The following is a 21965-nucleotide window of genomic DNA, read 5'->3' on the forward strand; positions in this document are numbered from 1 at the left end:
TCTAATTAAAAAACAACAGCTGAAAAATGGATGCTGCACGCAACTGACCACATGCCTGCAAGGTAAAAAATGAATTTTATGAATGAATGACCAGGTTTTTCTTTCATGTTACCCGAAATTTAATTGGCTAAATCCAACGTGATTTGCTTTGAAAAATAGAACCTGATTCACTGCGATGTATGTTATAACATGTGTAATGGATGATTTTGACCAAACTTTTAACACATGATGTGATGAAACACATAAGTTATCAGCAATGTAACTTAATGGGCTTTTACCTGATCCGAAAATAGAACAAATACGATTTCCAATGAGGAATATATTTCGGCCAATGTGCCTTATATATTCCGAAACAAGTTTGCATTGTTGTGTGCAGTAAAACAATAACATTTTGAGCAGACTAGGTTGAAATATACATGTTGAAACAGGCACGTTAAAGCACGCAGTGAGCCGCGCCAATATGGCATACTGTAGCCAATTAAAAAGGAAATATTTCGTCAGCAGCAAATCAAATCTACCTTGTGAGATCACTAACTTATGACAGGTCAAAATGAGGCTATGGCTGTCAGCGAAGGCGATTCCTTGGGAATGTTTAATCTGACCAATTCTGATCAATCGTTCCATTGCTTTGTGAGGTAGTTTAGACGCTCACTTCCAACTTTTTATCCGGCGAAAGCGACAAAAAGGGGTTGTTTAGACTTGATAAAGTTTGTAAGAGGCCACTGACCTAGAATGACCCCGAAAACCTTCTGTTTTTAGAGCATATTGTTTAGTGTAAACCTTGACGGTTATCGAAATTTACACATCAAAATAATTTCACAAGGTGCTAGTTACCATGACCTTCTGAAGGTCAAATAAGATCACTTAACTGTAAAGGACATCTGTGACCTTTCGCTTAGTAGAGGTATCCAGGTTAAAGATGGTTACGTGGATAGGTTTGATGGAATTTCAAAACTGATTTCAAATTGGACCCTGTATGACCTTATCTGACCGGACAGTCATGACTTAGGATCTCCTTAATATGACACAGGTAATTTCACATGTATACCTAACTATCATGTGCATTTGGTATTTCTAGCTCTCTTCGTCATTGAGATTTCAGGGGGTCAAATTGACACTCTCCCCATCCGAGCGACGTTGCATACAATCAACTACCCGGGTGGGTGATAAACGCCGTTTAAAATGTGGCGTAGATTACGGTTATGCAAGTAAAACTCAGCAATTTTCTCTACTATACATGATATTCCTTTCACCTCGAAAGACTTGGGAAAGGTCACAATTACAGGCAATATTCATACTTTAAAAGTTCGCCTGTTCGTTCGTTCGTCCGGAGAGTCCGTCCGCCTGTTCGTTCGTTCGTCCGGTGGGTCCGTTCGCCTGATTCACATGACTGGCTCGACGCTCACAGCTGTACAAAGTTGAGGTCACCGCCGTGGGAAAAGAGGTAGTGCTGCATGCAGCGCTAACAAGTTTTGTTGGACGTTGCATATAAATGAATTGCTCATTGAATTCTTTGGGTGGGAGATGTGCGTTTTCACGTGTTGCATACACTAAGCAATGGTGACTAGCTTCACACGGTCATTTCAGAACATTGCAGTGTCCAAAGAAACCGTGCAAAGATTGGCATAAGGCACGAGCTGCAACATCAGACTGCAACATATTAAGACAATCTTGCGCTACGGCATGTTTAAGCAGCACGACAAAACACAAAATGTTGGGAGCAAACCCAGTGTGGCCGTTTAATTTCAGTCATGACACTGGACCTCGACCTCGCTGTTTTGCCTTCTTATTCAGCACTCCGGGTGAAATGCTGCTTTACGGGTTACGTCCGAAGACTTAGCATCCGCAGCTCCCACAACACCGGAATGAGCTGCCTAGCCTGGAAAGCAAGCTGAGCTTTCAACCATTACGTATTTGGCGCGTGGAAATACTATTTGTGTTAGAAAGACTCCATTGCAGGTAATGTGTTACAAACTTGAATTATTTCACCGCAAGCTATTGTGTCTGTCCGTGTAGCAGAAAGAACAAGACCATGATAGTTTGCATGCAATTATATATATATATATATATATATATATATATATATATATATATATATATATATGTGTGTGTGTGTGTGTGTGTGTGTGTGTGTTTATGAAGATATAAAGGTATGGCGGTATATGAGTCCTCATACCTTCCACATTTGGGTTTATATTCCCAGATGCTCTCATGATTTACGTTCTCAGCGTAAATCATGTCCGTTCGCATTCTGTATCTCCAAACATTTCCAGCGAAGCACGTTTCATGTTCTACACGCCACCAACGCCCTGCTGGTTTTTGCAGCCAACCTAACGTCCGCGTGACATGTGCGGCAGCGATGCTTCTTTCGCGCGAGCCGTTTTTGAAGGGCCACCGTTAAATGACGTTAACTGACACGTGACGCTGATTGGTTAGGGCGGTCCGAGCGGCAGTACTTTCCAAATTTGGTCAATAGCGGTGGTTAGGCGACGGTGGTGCCGCCGTCCCAGTGAGGGTGGTGCTTGCTCGTGTGTGTTTCGGATGCCCCAGATTTGGTGTTGCCCTGCTACCTTAAATGCTGTTTTTCGCCCTCGTCAACATGGCTGTATTTCGCTGATCAGCAGCAGACTTGGCGACAGGCATGATTTTTATAAACGAGTTGGGGGGGGGGGGGGTTGAAAAATACAAAACAACAGAGCATGCCCCACAATGTGCCAATAAACTTTGTCCTAGCATTTGGCAGACTTTTTGTTGAAAGTTTGATGGCTGGAGACCAAGTGGGGAAGTGACCCCCCCCCCCCCCCCCACCACCACCAACTGAACAGGAAACTACGCTCCTGTACCCACTTCGCGGGACAACTGTTTTAATTTCCTTGCAGGCACATGATGTCCTTGTTTTCTTTGTTTGAAACTCAAAGACACGCTCTTATCGGATATTGAATTTGTCTGCAAAGGATGTAACTGCATTGGCTACCAAAGCGCGATGGCACATTCTGTGCTAACTTGACTTGAACCACTAACTTCAGCAGATCGTGCCAACCCAAACGCCCTATGCTGCTGGCAGGTCAAATGAGGTCGATCATGCCGCTGCAGCGGAGCGGGATTCCCTAATGGCTCATCGCTCCGCCCATAATTCCTTTTGCCTTTCCGACGACGACTCGGGAAAGTTTCATGTTCAATTGCCTACACATTACGTAGAAGCATTAAGCAGCCTGTTCTGCGACGATAAAGCCTAGAAGTTCATCGAGTAATGTTTTGCAAACTTTTTCTGGATGCTCCCTTCGTCGTTCTTGATTTTGTCACAATAACTTGCATCCTACACTGCATTCAAATGTGCCCACAGCCTCATCTTTGTTTGATGAAAATTTGTGCCAGTACTGCCAGTATAAACCCTCCCGCTCGATCATCATAGGACGGTGGAGTCTGAAAGCCAACAGCTCTCTCGAACCGACGTAGATGTGCGATCGGAAGCGTCTGTTGTGAAGTCGGCCTCGTGGCGTTACGGCGTGCGGCCGAGCTGAGCCTGACCGAGACCCTACACGCGTGAAGCCGAGTTGACGCCGCGGGAGCCCGCCGGAATCTGCCAGACCCTGCCGGAGCCCGCCGGAGCTTGCCGGGTCGTACTAGAGTCTGCCGGAGCCCACCGGAGCCCGCCAGAGCCTGCCGGATCCCACCGGAGTCTGCCGGAGCCCGCCGAAGCCTGTCGGAGCCCGGCGGAGCCTGCCAGATCTCACCGGAATCTTTCGGAGCCGGCAAGAGCCTGCCGAAGCCTGCCGGGTCCCAACGGAGTCTGCCGGAGCTCGCCGGAGCCTGCCGGGGCCTGCTGGAGCCTGCCGGGTCCTACCGAAGTTCGTCGAGGCCCGCCGGAGCCTGCCGGAGTCTGCCAGAACCTGCCGCAGCCCGCCGGAGCCTGCGTACGCAAATGGGCTGACGCTTGTGACCACTGCAGCTGCGTGCATCGACAACGTAGCCATTCTGTGCTAACAATAAACATTGTTTCTGAGGTCTGCTGACACGTTAGTGGCCGCGGTGTCAAACGGGCGTGTCTTTTGGCCGGAAAGTATTTTCACGCTTACAATGCATGACGATATTTCATTTGGGCCTCCAGGAACAATGGAAGTGTTCCCAAGTTGAGAGAACAACGTCCATAGCACCAATGTTAAGTTTTCGGAAAGACGGAACTCCTCCTTCCCTCCCCTCGCCCTAATTCAAGGGCGCCTGAGGGCATGGGCGAACCAATGACTGCAAATGTTCTTACCATCGGTTCAAAAAATATGAACATGTAGGCGGCTACGTAGAAAATGGCATACATAATATGTGCAACCACACCAGCTTAGGTCCTAAGCTCATGGGTCTAGGTCTGCATTTGTATTCGCTTAAGCACTATAACGGATGATATTTTCGGTTTTTATCATTGCAGTAATGCAAGTATCCGTCACGAATATTGCGATGCAATGATTGAGCGAATGTGCAAAGAAAGCGAAGGTAAAAAATGCGATGTTGCACACACCAAACGAACAGCCCAAGAACAATGCACATGCGGAAATTTGCTGGTGTGATGTTTTTGCGCGTACCAAAGGTTTGCGTATGGAGACAGTGGGCGCCCAATTGCAATACGACCATTCGCGTGAGTTATGTTGAAATGACACACTGCAAAGCTATTTTTGAGCGCGCTTTTTCCCATAGACGAAATGGAGAGTCACGTGTCTTTGTTTCTCACAGCATGCTCTCGTCATACATCAAGAACGCGTGGTGGAGGACGGAAATTTTCAGGTGAGACGTTTTGCGCATACCAAAGGTTTGCGCGCGAAGCTGGTGGGCGCCGATATGCGACGCGAGCATTTGCGTGCGTGATGTTCAAATGACAACTTGCAAAAATATTTTCTCATCATGCCAGTTCTCGTAATACGAAATCGAATTTGCTTTTTATGGCATGCACTCGTCATATAACGAGGACATGTGGTACGAAGTTTTGTGCGGTCAAGAGTAAATGCGAAATTGAGTCTTGGCAGGCACCAGATATCGTTGGGGAAGGTACAATTTATAGCCCAGATTGTAGTTGTGCAAAGCGAGCAATAATTATATCAATTGGGAGGGATGCTAGTTGCCAGGACCTTGTACCCCTGGGCCCTGTATCCTCCTTTGTCTCCGGTCGCGGCTTTTTCACATGTCATGGTCGCAAATGCCGTCTACGCTTCTGCTTGGTCAGTCAGTGTAAGAGTACTTTGAATTCATGTCAGAGGCCAACATGACTTGTTTTCAAAAGGCCGCGTTTTTCATTCTGACGGTGTCACAGACAGCCTTGCAAAGCATGTGATGCGTGCCAAGGGGTCATTCATAAATTACGTTATGTATTTCAACCCTTCCTTCCACTCGCTACGCACTGGTTTCGCTGAGCAAATCCTGCTACCCTGGTTATGCCGCTTTAAGGAACGTCCCAAAATAGTAACATCCGCTCAGGCCCTGATAGAGTTAGAGGTGCGAAACAGATAATAGCATGCTCCTTGTCATGAGAGGAAGATTTTAACATCTGGCTGAGTTGTGCTTTTTTTAAATACTGGCACAATTTGCGATTGCACTTGAGCGTAATAATAACGTAACTTAACTTTGCGCTGTCCAAACTTCCCACTTACTCCCTTGTTACGCTTTCGTTACGCTCCATCAAGAAGCCCACCGCACGTGACGCACTTGGTGGACGACTCTCCATTTACTCCTGTTTTATGCATGTGAGGACACATCCTGTTTTTACCTATTTTATTACACATATTTAGCAGCTATGTTCCCTTGTCGCCAAACTTACATTGCGAAGCAGCACTCATTTGAACTGTGTAGCCCTCAACCCAAAACAAATATTCCAGCTGATCATTCCACCATTTTGGCTTCTGGAGTTCTCTTTTGCGCATGGCAGGTTCGCGGCACGAGATCGAGGTGAGACGGGTTGGCATCTTCAGGTATATGCATATGGGGTATTAATGTTCTTGAAATTTTGCAAGGCTGTGGGGTTTTGAATAATAATTGTGATTTTTTAGGCACTTGTAGAGCATTGATTTCACGTCATCGTGTCTAGATTGCGTGGTGACGACGCCTGCGGAAGCGCGGCGAGGTCGGCGTTTCCTGTCGTCCTTTGTGGAACAAGGATTTAAGGGAGGGAACTATTTAAGTACTGTGATTCGGACCTTTTCGGTAAATATTTGTGATTTTTATGCTTTTCTGTTTGTCTATCGCTATCTTACATTATTTTGGTGAGGGTACCGTGGTGTGGCGACCATGCACCACAGTGCATCAAAAGTGATCATCAATCCTTCCAACTTAGCCCTGAGTATGGAACTTTAACTTTAGGGTTTATGCAGGTCTTTCACACATGAAAATGAAACCCAAATGACACAGCTGTTTGTTTAAGGTTAAGATTCTTAGAAATAGATCATGGCATCATAACCTGTGATCAAGGTTGTGAATACTTTAGGCATTAGTGGCCATGTATGCTGGTGCGGAGGCCCATAGCAAAGTGTATAATGATGGTTAGGAATTCACTGATATTGAAATCACATGTAATATTTTTGTGTGGTTTATACTCACATGTGTCATTTGTCCATGTCAATGATTGGCATACACTTGGGTGGCATATTGCTTAAGTATATGGATTTGTGCATTTTGTGCACATAGGTAAGGAGAAGCATTATGCACAAAAACTGTTAATGTGATCTTGTCATAAGAAACAGCTTTACACAGAATCGGAAGCATCCAAAAGTGGACTGATTTTGTGGGATGTGGGAAATTTCTAAGAATGTTCTGTTTAGGATCATAGAGATATCTCTGGTGGATGGTCATTTAAATACTATGTGATTTAAAATACCATTTAATCACCACTGTGACTTGGATGTCACCTTCCAACTTGGAGATGATGAATTGGTGGGCCCAGGCTAATCACCACTTGAAACTTAGACCCGGCCATGCTGTTAGGGGACAGCCATTTTGTTCTTTGGAAAGTTTAATTGTGGAACTTGCTTTGGGGGAGCATTGGCTCAGTCTTTCCAGCATACTTAGCTTTGCATGGACTCTGAGCTTAAAAATCATTCTAATGAATCATAAAGATAGGTTCCTTGAAAAGCCCACAGAAGTTCCATGGCTCTTGCTCCACAAGCAGATATATGCAGTGTAGGATAGCAAACAATTTTTGGTGTCATGTTCTAATTTAAAAATGATGATGTTTTGTGATTGATGACTAATCTCTTTGCTGATCCATGGCTGAGGATGATTATCAGATGTCATTCTTTAACTTGTCATTTCATAATGAGTTTGGTATGACTCAAGCTGATAATGTGATGTAAAATCCAGGAGCTTCAATTATGAAGTTGCATAATGGGGCATGATTGCCTTGACAAATTGTGTTTGAAACCATATAAGACCTGAGTATGTCTGTGTCTCTTTAAGACCTGAAATGGTCAATGTTTCTATGTAAGTCACCGTTATTTATATGTCACCGTTATTTATACTGGCCAGTTAGGGCTGATGCTTCTGTTTCAGTTGCAACTGTTATCTGACTGAATAGATTATCTTAATCAGGTTCAAAGTTAATTGCTGAGATTATCTTGCAGCAAGTCAAATTGATGTGAGATAACTTTACCAGGCAGATGCAGGTTAACTTGATGCTGAACATTGTATGATTGTCTTTTCCTTGAGTGCAGTGAAACATGCCTGTTGTGGTCAGTTGTTGATGTTTCAAGCATGTTAGTATGGGGCTTTAATCTCAGAGACATGATATAGCATATTACAGTGTTGTGCAGTGTGTTGTGGGCCAGTTGTATGTTCATCAGCTGTTGAGCTGTTGGAAGCATAGTATAACTGTGTGTGCTGCCCTGCTCAGTACCTCATTGCTTAATCACCCATCATGCCTTGTTCTGGACAATTTTGTGTGTGTGTAGTTTTTTGGACTACCCCAAGCTTGGAAGTCTTGCTGGAGAGGCAAAGCCCCACCCACGAAATGAATAATGGCTTTTATAGGCTCAGGGCTGCTTTTCCTGCTTCCTCACTGTGCTGTCATGCAGTGCAAAATTTCCTGGGGGTAGTTTTAGTAGGCCTCTTTATGTTAGCAGGCATTTCATTTGCTCAGTTGTTCATGGAGATGTGTGTTATTTGAGCACTTTGATTTTGTGGTTCACTTGGATTGGATAGCTTTTGGCAAAATCTGTTGATAAAAGAATCCAGCATTGCCATGCAGTCTACCATAATTTTCTCACTCACAAGCCTGAAGAGCTGAAATAAAATTTCATGCAGTCATTTTAGGAGCAAAGTTAATGTTTCTAGCATCAAAGGAGCTTAAATATTTTATACAAGTACTGCCAGAGCATGTATTTAAGACCAAATCAGGCTCAGCATTGTGGCCAGGTGAAGTTAGTGTCAGCAACTTCCTAGTTTTTTTTTTATTTCATCAGTTGAAACTAATAGGACAGCATTATCATTACAGAAGAGCTAAGAAAATGGGCATATAGATGTTTTCTATCCAACCTTCTGGATTGTCTATGAGGGATAGGGCTATTGCTGCTGTATTTATGCATAATGTTCCTCTCACATGCACTTAACAACTTACAGGAAAAACTGGCATTAAATGTCAAAAACATCAGGCCAGTATTTCTCCTTTTGAATGTTACTTGTCACCAGATTATGGCTGTAATGCTTCCTAGCAGTCACAATACCAGAAACAGGATGCCTGTGGGACAGTGTGAGGAAAATGTTTGAAGTATATGCCTTGAATAACACACCATTTAGTATCTGAGCTTGTGCCCCAGGGCTGGTGACCATGGGTGGTGATGTGTACAACTGTTCCTATTATCAGTGGCAATGTGTTGCTGGGCAGATGTATGGATGCATTATCCTGCATTTGGTGCATGGTATATTTTACCACAATTTTACATACCATTCAACGACATTTTGGCAAACTTTAAAAATATTGAGCATGATCAACTGGATTTAAAATACATAAGCATTTGTTCATGCTGTAAAGTTCAGGTATAGATACAGTACAAAGACATGACAAAATGACACTGCATTATTACCATCATGCTACATATGCACAAACTGAAGCAAGACTTAAAAAGCCTGTAATTCTTACACAGATAAAAGCCACTCTGCATGCTGTGCTCTCTGTGCTAATGGTGGATGAAATGGAGTAGTGGCTTGGGACCACTGTAGTGGCTGATGTAACAATGTTGTGCAGTTTTTGCTTTGGACTGGAGTGAAGGGGCTGTGAGTGATCACCCCAAAACCTTCACCTGGTGACTGAGGCATTCATTCTGTGTTGTGGTTTTACCTCCTGGTTGCTCCTAGAATTGCCAGTCAATCACTTTGTGTCACTCACAATTTTTACCTGGAGTTTCTGCCATTGCCCCACCAGGAGTTTAAGCCAGGCAGTTGTAGCCATGGAGAGTGGGTGACAGAAACTCTGCAGTTAGATTCTGTCAACCCTGTACACAGTACTGAGATTCTTTTCAAAATACTTCTGACATGGTCAGTTTGGCTCAAAACATAGGCTGCAATGCTAGGTGCCTTTGAATTATGTGCATGTCTTTGGGGATGTCAAGTTAGTGTTCAGTTATTATTGACTAGAAAAGTTAGAACATCAAACTTGGCTTAATGATCCAGATTACTGTAGATGGTCATTTATTAGAATCTGAGTGGGGATTTTCAGTTCTCATTGGTTTGCAATAGAAATACTGAGTATGTTATGTGATGTTTTCTGATGACAATGAAGTTCTCACATAATTGAATGTGACTTATTATCACTGCATTTATCAGGATTACAAGGTTTCATTACTTGCATCTAGCATCAATGGGCATGTCCCATAACACAAATTGTGTGATTTAGCTTACTGTCATCATATGTGTGCATAGTCCTTGATCTGGCAGTAAGAGCTGACAGTAATGATGAAACTAATGTAAAGTAATGATGTGCATTGACTGTAGGCATGGCCAAGCCTGACATATGCAGTCTTTGAAGTCAGGGTGCGTGCAGTGACTTACAGGTCTGCTTGCTGTGACCTGAACCTTGGCACCATTAATACTTTGGGTGGTTAATGGTCACAATGAAGGGGAACTGGATAAAAACTCTGTATGGTTGTCTTGCCACACTATCTTAGGTCACAGCATCAGTTAAGTTTGTTTGGTGTGCTGTAATTGAGACAGGTTTTGGAGGGTTTGCCATTAGCTGGGTCTCCATTAATTACTGATGCAGCTGGTGGTCAGACAGCAGTAAGGTTGAAAGGGTATTTCTGGGTGGGGCTTTCCTGGGCCCTGCAGTGGGTTTGACACAGTGATCTGGTCAGGTAAGACTTAAGGTAAGGTTGGCCAGGGTATAAATATTTGAATGAGCAAAATTTGCCTCACTCATGATTAATCTTACCCCATGAAACATATGTCACATATTTTTACATGTATGCAATGCTTATCAAAAGTGGCTCTGTGCTCTGATTTCTCTTGGCAATGGAGAGCATTGCCATTAAGAATACATTAGGAGAAAGGTCAGCATTCCATGGCATTCTTCAATGCCATGAGTGTATGGGCACAGCCTTACAGCTGAAAGGTCTCTCATAACATGGCTCAGTGGTAGCCTGACCAGTAGCAGCTGGTATGTCATTTATTCAGTGCTACCCAGCATACTGAAGGTTGGCAATTTCCAACCTAGTGAATTATATTTGGACAATTGGGAGACAGAAAGGCTACTCTTTTTGAATTGACACACCAAGTATGGGGATGCACTCGTCCATTGCGTGGAAGCCGCGAAGGTTGAGATGATTTTAACTACTGATATGCAAGTGCAGGATGCACGGAATTGTCTGTTATGTAGACTGGCCATAAATGGCACTTGAGAGGCACAAGTACTGTCTTATTGCAATCGATGTACGAGGGGTTGTGGCCGCGGCTGTAGCAGTGGATGTGCTACAAATGGCTAGAGGAAAGACGCGTTGTCAGAAGTGTTTGCCTTGCCGTGAAAAGTCGGAAACGTACACACGGTTTACAGGGATTAATGAAATTCTTAGAAGAGCTCTTGGGTAGTATACAATAGGTGAGACAAGATAAGTTAAACGGATCACATGATTGTTCTGGCTACCATCCTCGTCTAGTGTGTAAGGAAGTATGCAGTGCTTCGGCCGGCAAATTGTCAGGTCGTTGTCAGATGTTGTCAGGTCCTGAGACTGACTGGGTGATGTGTGGGTTTTGGCCATGTACATGTCACATCCCGAATTTCCCCCTTGGCATTGCGTGGGTTTGAACCGGGGTCTTCTGACTACTAATCTAATGTTCGACCACTGAGATAACCGAGAAAGGGAGGACACTGTAATCCAGTCCCTCTCAGGACTCCGTGACACTTGACAACAGCTGGGAACTCCACTGGCCGAAGCCTCATGAGCATACCAGCACGCCGGATGAGGACGACGGGCCGAACAAGGAGCCCCTCCGTCGGAGCGTGTGACCCCGTCCCGGCCGACGCTCGGTCGCCTTGGCATCGCCCACGGAGCGCATCAGTGTTACGGGCGGCGTTGCTGGGCGCCGGCGGCGTGGCCGGTCCGTCCGTCTGTCCGTCTGCCTGCCCGCCCGCCCGCCCGCCCGCCCGCCTCACTCCGCTCTCTCGCCGTTTGCAGCCTGTCGGGGACTTTGGACACCAGTCGGCAGATAATGGTAATGGGAATGCCCACCGCTGTCATGGATGAACCCACGCCCCGCGACATCAGCATGGTCTTCGTCAAGCAGTACTACACGCTGCTGAACGAAGCGCCCGACCATGTGCACAGGTGAGGCACCCGGGCGCCGGGTTTCCGTCGGAGGCGCGTCCACCGCGCGTGCCGTCCGCGCCCGCGACCGAACGCTTCGTGCCTGTGATAGTTACGCTTGAGTTAATCCATGCGTCCATCCATGACCCATCCCCGCATAGTTCGGGAACGAAAGCTGGATCGTCCGATCGTGGTCTGCGCCACGCCACAAACGCACACGCGCTGTTCCAATGCCGGGCTGCGGTATAACGTGGGGCTTCTTCCTCGGACGGAGGAGCGCGAGGCTGATCTGGACCGGGTGCATGCCGTGGTGACGTCAGGGGCCGCGGGGAAGTCTCGGTGCGGACGTCTTCCAGAGCGGCGCCGGCACGGCCGGAGCGTAGTGAGCCGGCGGGGTGACATCATCGGGCCGGGGCGGCGCGTGCTCGGCATGGGTCGTGTCTGACAACGTCGGGCATTTGCGTTATGTAACGGGATGACGGCTGCTGTCGGACGAGGGCCTCGAAGGCCCTGCCCTCTCCCGCAAGGGTGGCGAGCCTTCCCCTCCGCCAGAGACGAGTACGCTATCGTACACAATCCACAACGTATGCGAAGTGTAGGATTGTCGTTTGAGGTCACATAACGTGGCCCTAATACCCCGGTGGCGTGTTGGGCGCCTTACACCCGCAACGTCCTGCGGTGTTCAAGGACGTCTCTATTTGGGGATCCTCGGGGATTGAAATTTAACACGCGTGAAATAGATATTGCGTCTGATGTCTCTCACGGGAAGAAGCGGATTAAAACGCTGAATAGGCCCTAGCGTTGGGCTGGTTTGCTCGCGGTTAACAGGACTGTGGGCTCCAAGGCCGTGCTCGTAGATGGAAATGATCTCTCAGAATACCTTAACGTGAGCATGACGTGGCTGGGAAGTACCCTCTGGTGCTGCGGCCGGTGCGCCCGGCGCTGCATACTCCGATGTCAGCTTCTGGCCTCGGGCGAAGGATGCGCGTATACCGGCTCAGGCCCTTCCCAGAGCAGGCCCGCAGTGCTGGTCCCTCCGAGCAGACCGGCTGTCCGGATAGGAGCGTGGCTGTCAGTGCAGCAGCCGTCGATTTTACCAACGACGGTCCGGCGGGGGGCATGGAGAGCAGGGGAGGGGGCTAGAGAACCGGGCAGCGCTCTGGCTCAGCGCAGAGTATCGAGCCGGTATATTAGATCGCGGGCTGGATGTGGCGGAGCGGATCGCGGCCTTCGGGCGCGCCGCTGCTGAGGCGCCGCCGCGAACGCAAGCCGTCAAGCGGGGCTGGAAAGCGTCGCGCAGGGCATGGTTCTTGGAACAGTTTCGTCGATGTCGCTGGCAGTTGGATCGAGTGGCGAGGCATGACGCGTCGGCCCAGCGGAGATGGCGGTCATTCCACACCCACGCGGGTGATCGTTTACCCGGGACGTGTTCGTCGGCGCGCTCCCCAGCTGGGGCTGCTCCGCTGAGTTTCGTGCGCACGGGGCATTGTGTGGTTCGATAACGCCGGGCACGTTATGACGCTGCCAGGCAGCCTCTCATGGACAGTGACTGCTTTGGGAATTGGGTTGCCGATATTATCAGGCCGTCTGGGGACACTGCAGACACGTGGTCAGCGGGCAGATGTTCCGCGAGCTCCTGAGAATGCGGACTGAATTCCTGCCAAATCGCCCAGTATGTGGTGTAAACTGCTCGGCTCAGGGGACGGGAATGGCTTCCGTGTCTCGTGCCCGCCCCCGCCCCCCCCCCCCCCCATCCCTTTAACTGTGCCGGTCGTTGGGGTTGGAAGCGAGCCTGCTCACACGGGCCGGCAGTAGGGAGACGCTGCCGCCGACCCGGCAACCAGCGGCCGACCGGGGCCGCTCCTTTGAGCGGGACTCGAGCCCGCCCGGCTTCCGGCGGCCGGCGTAGGTCTTCGCCAGCGGCGCCGCGCCCGACAGCGGCGCCGGCACCCGACCCGGCCCGGCCCGAGCGACCCCTCCCCGCCAGCGGCCGGCGCCGGCGCCGGACCGATCTTGTGTCCGTGACGGCGGCGGCGGCGGGGCCAGCGCCGGATCCCGCGAGTGAATGCGGGGCGCTGCCGGGCCGGGCGTGGACGTGTGGGATCGGCTGTGGCGGCCGCGGCCGGCCCGAGAGCGGCCTTCAGCGGCCGACGGGGCCCGTCGGTCCGTATTGACGCGCGTGGAGCCGCCGCCGAACCCGGCCCGAGGCCCCGGCCACCGGTCGACGCCGGCGGCTCGATAGAGTCGGCCGCGCCGCGCCGCTGAGCAGCGCCGCGGCAGGCGTCCGTGTCGGGGAGGCTGGGTCACCCGCGCGGCTGAGCAGCGCCGGGGTAGGCGTCCGTGTCGGGGAGGCTGGGTCACCCGCGCGGCTGAGCAGCGCCGGGGTAGGCGTCCGTGTCGGGGAGGCCGGGTCACCCGCGCGGCTGAGCAGCGCCGCGGCAGGCGTCCGTGTCGGGGAGGCCGGGTCACCCGCGCGGCTGAGCAGCGCCGCGGCAGGCGTCCGTGTCGGGGAGGCCGGGTCACCCGCGCGGCTGAGCAGCGCCGCGGCAGGCGTCCGTGTCGGGGAGGCTGGGTCACCCGCGCGGCTGAGGGCAGGCGTCCGTGTCGGGGGAGCTGGGTTACCGGCGCGGCTGAGCAGCGCCGCATACGTGTGGCTGGCGTCCGTGCCCGGGAGGGTGTTTGACCCTACCGACGCTGCCGTCCCGGCGCCACGGCGGTGTCGCGCCGGAGCAGTTGATGGGCCCAGATCACGATCTGGTGCGCCGTCGTGTCTTTCATTTGGCACGCTCGGCGGCTCAGTGCTCGGCCGTTGCATGCGGAGCGTTGCCCACGTATTTCCGCAGTCGTCTCGCACGGCTGAACTATAAAACCTCCAGCGGTAGCCGCCATGATGAAGGTAATGGCGGCGAGAACTGAGTATGTGTTTGGATAAGGCAGTAGTGGACATTGTATAACTACGCAGCGAAACACAGTTTGCCCCCAAACATCTTCACAAATATGCCGCAGTTTACCTCAGCAGCAGTCTTGTAAAGGATTCGGCCCCAACAGACAAGCCGCCGAACAGTTCCTTGCGCGGGTGACAACGCCAGTTGTCCTATCAGCGACAGATAGGGCCGCTATCGGTGACCACCGCACGCCGGGGCACAGCGTGCACCCTTCCGGGCGAGCCGGCGGCCGGGCGGCGACGGTACGTGTGTGTGTGGGCCGGGCGGCACCGCCAGCCGGCTGACGTCACGGTCGCCGATCAAACGGGGCCGACGCGAAAACGGGCGCGCCGCCCGGCCCGCTCGTCTGCCACAGCTGACGGGGGGGGGGGGGGGCGGGGCGGGGGGGGGCTGGACACGCGCCCCGGGGCGTGGCCGTCGGGAGAGAGAGAGAGGACACGCCGCTTATCGGCAGCGTATTGGACCGTCCGGGTCCAATGTCGCGAGGCGTCCGGGTCCACGCTGCAATGTCGCGAGGCGCAAAATATTCGATCAGATCTGTATCTAAAAAATGTGCTCGATGTTTGTGGCTGTGTGTCGATTCCGAGTGTTTGCGTAATGCGGGTTTGGAAACCCCGCTTCACCCAAACTCGATGCGTTTCCCGCGGCGCGGCTTCTGTTGATACAGTGGGCCCCAATGGGCTGCGGCACGACTTCTATCGACACAGCGGGCCCCACTGGGCCGCGGTGCAGCTTCCATCGATACAGCGGGCCCCACTGGGCTGCGGTACGACTTCTGTCGACACAGCGGGTCCCACTGGGCCGCGGTGCAGCTTCCATCGCCACAGCTGGCCCCACTGGGCCGCGGCGCGGCTTCCATCGATACAGTGGGCCCCACTGGGCCGCGGCGCGGCTTCCATCGATACAGCGGGCCCCACTGCGGCTGCGGCGCCAGCCGTGTCCGGTGGCAGTCGTCTCCAGCCCGCCGCACCGCCGTCGGCCTCCGCTGGCGGGTCGGAGGTGGGCCGGGCCCGAGTCACCTCTGGGCAGAGCGGCGACGCCCGCCCTTGTCCACTGCTGGTCCCGCTGCAGTGTCTGCCCGTGCTGCGCCCCTCCCTTGCTGTACGGCGCAGACGCGCTAGGGTCATGCAGTCCTTCTACCGAGTGCATCCCGCGCCGTTCTGGTCTGCCCCGACCTGACCTGACCTGACCTGACCCGGCCGCGCTCGTCTCGCCAGGTTCTACAGCCAGGACTCGAGCTTCGTGCACGGCGGTCTGGAGCGCGGCAAGCAGTCGGAGACCAAGACTGCCCGCGGCCAGAAGGAGATCAACGACCGCATCCAGAAGCTGCAGTTCAAGGACGCCCGCACCAAGATCAAGCAGGTGGACGCTCACCCGACGCTGGCCGGCGGTGTCGTCATCCAGGTGCGTGGCGCGGCGCCGGCGGGCGCGAGACGCCCGCATGGATCGCGGTGTGCGGGGCGCCAGATGTCTCAGAGGAGCCGGCACTGTGCGAGGGAGGGTGCGAAGTGAGGGTATAGCGCTGGCGTGTCCATAGTCATCAAACAGCAGCTTGCCGCGGTGGTGGGGGAGCTAGAGGTGTGTGTGGGGCAAGGATAATTTCCCCCGAGTGGTGTTGCGCCGGATGAAATCGGTGGTCAGGGGAAGGCTTTGGAACTTTGTATTGTTGGGTCCGCCGCTCATCGCGTTTTGGATTAGAACTCCTTTGTTTACCGGGTTCAGTCCGACGTCCAACGTGTCCTCAGTCCGACGTGGAGTGGCTCAAACCTGTTTCGAAAGCAGTTGCTGCATGTCGTGGCTTGTCGTCTGCTGTTCAGTGCCCGGCACGCACGTCTGGAGCGTGCGGTAGAGTCGCTTACCCTGCGATTTTACTCTAGATGTTTGGGGTGAATGTGAACAAAAGCGGACCCCAGCCCACCCGAGCGCGGCACACGGTGCAGCGGTGTAGCTCACGGCAGACAGTCTTGACGATGGTTGCGGCTCCTCGGGTGGTTGGTTCTGACAGCTTGACTTCTTTCCGCCTCCGCCAGGTGTCGGGCCATCTCTCCAACAACGGCGCCCCGATGCGGCCCTTCATGCAGACGTTCGTGCTGGCACCGCAGACCGCCCACAACTACTACGTCTACAACGACATCTTCCGCTACCAGGATGACGTGAGTGGTTGGCCGGGGGCCGTCCGTACTGGACAGGGAGTCAGTGCTGGATGTGGAGTCTGTGTGGGACACGAAGTCAGTGCTGGGACATGGAGTCCTTGTCCGTGCTGCATCGGGTGCCGTGTTCACGCTCAGGGAGCCGACGTTGGTCCACTCGGGTGTGTATTTTTTGTGAGATGCGTTGTCGATTTGGTGCAATCTCATACTATGTGTTACGGTCTTCATAAAACATGGTTTGCATTATTGTGTCGCCCTCCATAAAACATGGTTTGCATTGTTGCATATTTGTCACGCCGACTTATGCGCTGTTAAGCCACTTTTGTGATTGCATGACTGTTCAGTTGACACACCATTGGTGACATCTCTGCTGGCTGAGCCCTCCTCGACTTGACGGACGTCAGAGGCGGAGGCGGGCGTGGCTGACCATCCGCTCCTGCTCCCGCAGCTGTTCTCCGATGATGAGGAGGCCGGCGACGGCGCGGCTGAGGCGGACGACGAGGCTGAGCCGGAGTCGCCGCCGGCGCCGCAGACCATCCAGCCGCCAGCGCCGGCGCCTTTCGCGGCCGCCGCGCCGCCGGCGCCGGCCGGCGCCGGCCGCCGAGCCGCCGTCGGCGCCGGCCGCCGGGCCCGGCTACGGTCAGCCGCCGCACGTGAACGGTCACAGCGCTCCCGCCGCCACCGCCGCCGCCGCGCAGCAGGTACGGGCGCGCCTCACGCCGGCAGGGACGGGGCGGGGCTGTTGGGCTGTCAATGGCATACACACGGGGACGGGGTGGGAATGCTGGACTGTCAATGGCATACACACGGGGACGGGGTGGGGCAGTTGGACTGTCAGTGGCATACGCATGGGGTGGGGTGGGCTCCTGGGCTGCCTTTGGCATGCACAGGGGGGCGGGCTCAGGCAATGGCATGGCTGCGCTGGCGAGCACAAATACGACAGCACCGCCACCACATCCGGATGTCAGCGTCACGTGACACAGACAGACACTGGGACGCCGCGCCGGTGCAGATGCGGCATCCTGTACCGGAAAGGGGTGAGGGCACGGTACACGTGCGGGCGCCGCCTCCACGCCGGCGCAGGCGCGACACGGCGGCATACTACGTCACAGCAGCTGGCAGCCGCGGACGCCGCAGTGTGCGCACGGGTGTGTAGGCAGCCACTGCACAGGCCCGTACACGGCGCCGTTGTCGCCGCTCATCGGGGACAGCGGAGCACACGTGGCGTGTGGGGATCTCTTGTGGCACGCCCGCTGTTGGAAGGCGGACCTGGGTGTCGTAGAGTTGCGAATGCTGCCAAGATCGGTCTTCGGAGCTCAAAGGCGTGATGGTTGCCATGGCAGAGGCGTGTTGCCAAAGGGCGGGTCGCGTCAGTAGTCCAGGCAAAGTATCTGGGCTCCAGACTTGCGCATGCCATGTGTCGTTGTTGAGTCTGCTCTGCTGTCTGCCGCCTGCTCCCGCTGAACTCGGTGCGTGTGTTCCAGCTGCCGGCCCCCGAGCCGGCCGCGGCACCCTCCCCGCCGGCCTCGCCGCCGCCGGCCGCGCCGCGCGCCGCCGAGCCCATGGAGGCGGAGCCGGCCGCGGCGCCGCCGCCGGCCGCCAGCCCGCAGCCGCGGCAGCCGTCGCCGCAGCCGCGCCAGCCTTCGCCGCAGCCCGGTGAGCCGCCGCTACGGCCCGGCTCTGTGTTGTCAGCCTGACTGGAGTCGTAACGTAAAGTACCGTGGTGGCCGACTTACTTAGAAGTGTTTGCGATGTCTCAGCACTTGTTTGTTGGTGTTCATGTTCACAGGAAGAAATGCCTGAAAGTCTACATCTTGAGTGTATGTATCTTATTTTGGAGAGCAAAATTTAACGAGACTGGACCCTATGTTTAATCATCATTATTTGTATCGATCCTGACTGGTCCATGATCCCTGAAGACAATCTAAGCCTGTCTGCCCAAGTGTATGGAGCCGTGGTCCGACCCTGTGAGTGCCAGAGGGAGGGGGGGGGGGGGGGGGCTGTCAGTCCTCTTCAGCCTCCCAGCCCGCCGGCGCACACTGAAGGCGGCTGTGGTATGCCCGGCTGTGAAATGCACCGACCGGCTGTGACTGTCTATCACTGTGTTGCAGTCTCCAACGAGCCCAAGACGTACGCCAACCTGTTCAAGGCCTCCTCCGGGCGCCCCGCGCCGCCCCGGCCCGCCGAGAAGGTAGGCTCTCAGGCCGACCCGTGGGGCTGACAGACCGCCCGCTAGCGGGGCTGCCGCGGTGCCGTGCGCTGGTGTTGGTGGCGGTCTGCGGGATGTTCCGTGCTATGGTCACCTCTGCGCTGGCTGACGTGTCGCGTGCGGTGCTGCCCGTAGTGGGGCAGGGGGGGGGGGGGGCAGCAGCAGCAGCAGCATGCTGCTGACTGATGAAATGATGGATTGGCCTCATTCGGCGAATTTAAAAAAAAGAACTGAAAAAGTGCCCTCGACGCGTGTTGCACTGCTGTACAATTTCTGGCGTCATGCACTGCTCGTGTCGTCTGTTATCCGGGGCAGTGGTGGATGTGAGCTGCTAGCATTGGCGGCTAGCCTGGGCGCCGGGCTTCGTGACCAGCCTGTAGGGCGCATCTGCCTCTGAGGGTTCGGACCATGTGCGAGAGTTGGCCGTCAGTGGCAGGCGGCTGTGCTTGCCCGGCCGCTCACGCCGCCGCCGCCGGCCCGCAGGAGCAGTCTCCGCCCAGCCGCCCGGCGGTGCCGCGCCCGGCGCCGGCCGCCGCTGCTGAGCCGTCAGAGTCGGCCGCCGTCCTCTGGCGAGGCCACCGACCGCCGCCGGCCGCTCTCTGCCCACCCGGACAGCCACCAGATCTTCGTTGGCAACCTGCCTCCCGACATCAGCGACCAGGAGCTCATCAACCACTTCAACCCCTTCGGTGGGTGGCCGGGCCGCCGTTCGCCGGACCTCTGGCGGACTTCAGCGGGCGGGAGTCCTGTGTAGACGGGCCTGGGTGCCCTGATCAGTGGTTTTGGACGCGTTGTATTACGTGTTATGCGGCAGCCTTGCCTTGATTGTCGGTGCCAGCGCCAGGCTGAGCTGGGCTCCTGCGCGCGGTCGCCAGCGGCCGGCCGCACCGTCACAGTCACGCACGGCACCATGGCGCGAGGCGATGGGTCATCGAGGGCCGAGCACGTCCTGCGTCAGCCACCTGTGTCACGAGCTGGCTGTGGTCCTTGTCCGCCATGGATAGTGTAACACGTCAGCCACTTGTGGGATGAGCTGGCTGTGGTCCTTGTCCGCCCTGGATAGTGTAACACGCCAGCCACTTGTGGGATGAGCTGGCTGTGGTCCTTGTCCGCCCTGGATAGTGTAACACGCCAGCCACCTGTGTGATGTGCTGGCTGTGGTTCCTAGCCGCCTTGGGTGGTGTAACACTTCAGTCATCTACGTGATGTGCTAGCTGTGGTACCCATCCGCCCGGGATAGTGCAACATGTCAGCCGCCGCTACCATGGGCGTAGTCTCGCCTTGTCGTCCCTCCCCGACCGGCCCTGACACGCTGCCGTCCCCTGCAGGCGAGGTGGTGGACGTCAAGATCTACTCCAGCAAGCCACCGCCCAAGGGTGTCCCGCCGCGTACCTACCCCAACTACGGCTTCGTCATCTTCGACTCGGCCGCGACCGTGCAGAAGGTGCTCGCTGATATTGGTACGTGCCGGGCGGGGGGGGGTGCTCCGACCCGGTGGGTGAGGGGCGTGTCAGTACTGCACGGCAGGCGTGGCCGCTCCGCTCCCTCCAGTGCTGCCTGTCCGAGGCTGCGGTCGAAGCCCGGAGGTCACGATTCCGGCTGGTGGGAAGGCATTTCAGGCGAGCGAAGCCAGTATTTTGTAGGAGTTTGGAGATGCAGTTTTGGTGCGTTAAGACGGAATATGATTGTTGTCTTTACCACAGCTTCTGGAGGCCGCAGTGCCTCATTCGCCAGTGCATTGTGTGAAATGTTCTGCATAGACAATATTTGATGCAGTACTTTTTTGCACGTTTGTATATGTAAGAAGAGCTCAGAGTGTGGCACCGTGAGAAAGCGGGCAGCAGCTGCCCGTTTCACGTCTTGATCACGGTCATTGGAGAATGATAGTCACGGACAGATCAGCCGCGAACTGCGTGCTCGGGAGCAGGCAGTGATTCAGATACTTTGGATCTCTGTGAAAAACCGCCCAAGCAGGGAACAATTTCTCAGTATCTATCTCCATGTCATGTCGCGTGTTTCATTTCGTGAATGACAAATGTCTACCTTTCAAATCGCTGTGAGGACATTGTTGAATTGCGCCCTTTGATGTATAATTGCAGTTTCCCTTAACAGTTCTTGGCGAGATTTGTCCACTCGTGATGGGCACAAACTTACATGAAGATAGGTACAAGACTTGTCTAAAATGATACAACAGTTCAAGTAAATTTGGGCTACCCGAGAAGCCAACAAAGCGCCAAACAGGAATGACCAGCTCTGCGCCAATACGTGGTCGCCTCGCGCGAGGACGATTCGTCGGCAGGCGTCGGTCATCCGCGGACCATCTGACTGCGTGACCTGGAGTCGGCGAGGATCAGCTCCGGCAGTGACGCCGTGTTGTGTACACGATTCCAAAGCAGAGGGTACGCGTCTGGAGGGTCCCGCTGGCGGCCGACAGCAGAGGTGTCTGCGCGTGGCTCCCTCCGCGCCGTGTGCCCTCTGGACTGTCGCTGCCCTGCTGACGCCGTGCTGGCGCGGCTGGCCGGCGTCTCTGTCCTCCCGACAGGCAGCTCGCTCTGACACTGCCCCCTCTGCCGTTGCAGCCGGTCAGACTGTCGCGCCAGGGCGACGAGGGCCACCGCCTGAACATCGAGAAGAAGCAGCAGCAGCAGCGGGTGGGCGAGGGCCGCGGCCGTGGTGACCGGGGCGGCTCGGGCCGCGGCGGCTTCGGCCGCGGCGCCCCGCGCGGCCGCGGCGGCTACGGTCGCGGCGAGGGCAGCCGCGGCCGCGGCGGCTACCAGGGCGGCCCGCGGCGCTGAGCGGCCGGCGGCGAGCGGCCGGCCGGCCGGCCGGCTGACCAGCTGGTCGTGCCGCCGCCGCCCGCGCGCCCGCCGGCCCGCACGCCGGTCCGCCGCCGACC

General features: G+C 54.3%; 1 protein-coding gene and 1 long non-coding RNA gene across 2 annotated transcripts in view; one reads left to right on the forward strand and one right to left on the reverse strand.

The window, feature by feature from the left end:
- LOC119104356 (sialin) overlaps positions 1-21965 on the reverse strand; it is a 94872-nt gene that overhangs the window by 61691 nt on the left and 11216 nt on the right. The window lies entirely within an intron of this gene.
- LOC119104200 (uncharacterized) lies at positions 18477-19605 on the forward strand. The gene is made up of 3 exons (XR_005094889.1): positions 18477-18516; positions 18972-19051; positions 19553-19605. It is a non-coding gene; the product is annotated as an uncharacterized LOC119104200 (long non-coding RNA).

This window comes from Pollicipes pollicipes, unplaced genomic scaffold, assembly GCF_011947565.3.
Source record: "Pollicipes pollicipes isolate AB1234 unplaced genomic scaffold, Ppol_2.1 Scaffold_6052;HRSCAF=7182_pilon_pilon_pilon, whole genome shotgun sequence".
Taxonomy (NCBI): domain Eukaryota; kingdom Metazoa; phylum Arthropoda; class Thecostraca; order Pollicipedomorpha; family Pollicipedidae; genus Pollicipes; species Pollicipes pollicipes.